Raw genomic sequence first — 857 nt, 5'->3', positions numbered from 1 at the left:
CGATTGGATGGAATAAGCCCCGCCCACCTGTTTCGCTGGTCGGTGTGCTAATCCTGATTGTGTTATTCTATTCCTTGGCCCCAGGAGGCAACTCCTAGCAGAAGTCCCTTCGCCCCCACAATAAAATCTTTTGAGTCTCTCCCCGCCCAAAAAAGTTAATGGGCAAAAGGCCCTAGGGTTGCCATATTTCAAAAAGTGAAAATCCAGACACAAAAGCTTAACTTTTTGGGGCCAAGTTGTTGAGCTGCTTTTGCAAAATCTTTTATTTTACAGTGCTTTTTTCTGGGGGGACACGGGGGTACAAATACCCCTAAAGATTTTGTGAATCTTTGTACTTTTGTCCAATTAATGTATTTATTTCCCCCCGATTTGAGCTACAAAATGGTGATTTTCTTGAGTCAAAATGAAAGTCCGTACCCCTAAACATTTTTTTAAGAAAAAAAGCACTGAGTGTCAGCTATTTTTATGGATAATTGCCCAACAAGGGTTGCCGTATAACCGAATTTTGCTTGGCATTTTTTAGGCAAACCTAGATGTGGGGCAGGTTGCAGTTTTGAGAGAGATATAGAGATATTTAATCTTGCCCCTTTCAATAAATAGAGAAGAGAAGAAAAAGAGGCAAGATTAGATGGGGACACAAAAAGCATTACAAAAATAATCATGGTCCCTGCACCTGCTCAGTTCATGGGCCCATTTGGAAAAGTTGTGTTTTGCTTCGCAAGAGGGCAATGTCAAGGTGGAGCAAGGAGGCTTCTTCTATGGGCTGCATTTTGGCTGGGTGTGAGGGAGCCCTGGAGGGAGGGAAATTAAACTACAAGCTGGCCACTGAGGTGTGTAGATGAGGCCTAAGTGTGTGG

This window comes from Podarcis tiliguerta (assembly GCF_965153285.1).
Source record: "Podarcis tiliguerta genome assembly, chromosome: 1".
Taxonomy (NCBI): Eukaryota; Metazoa; Chordata; class Lepidosauria; order Squamata; family Lacertidae; genus Podarcis; species Podarcis tiliguerta.
This window is presented reverse-complemented; position numbering follows the sequence as displayed.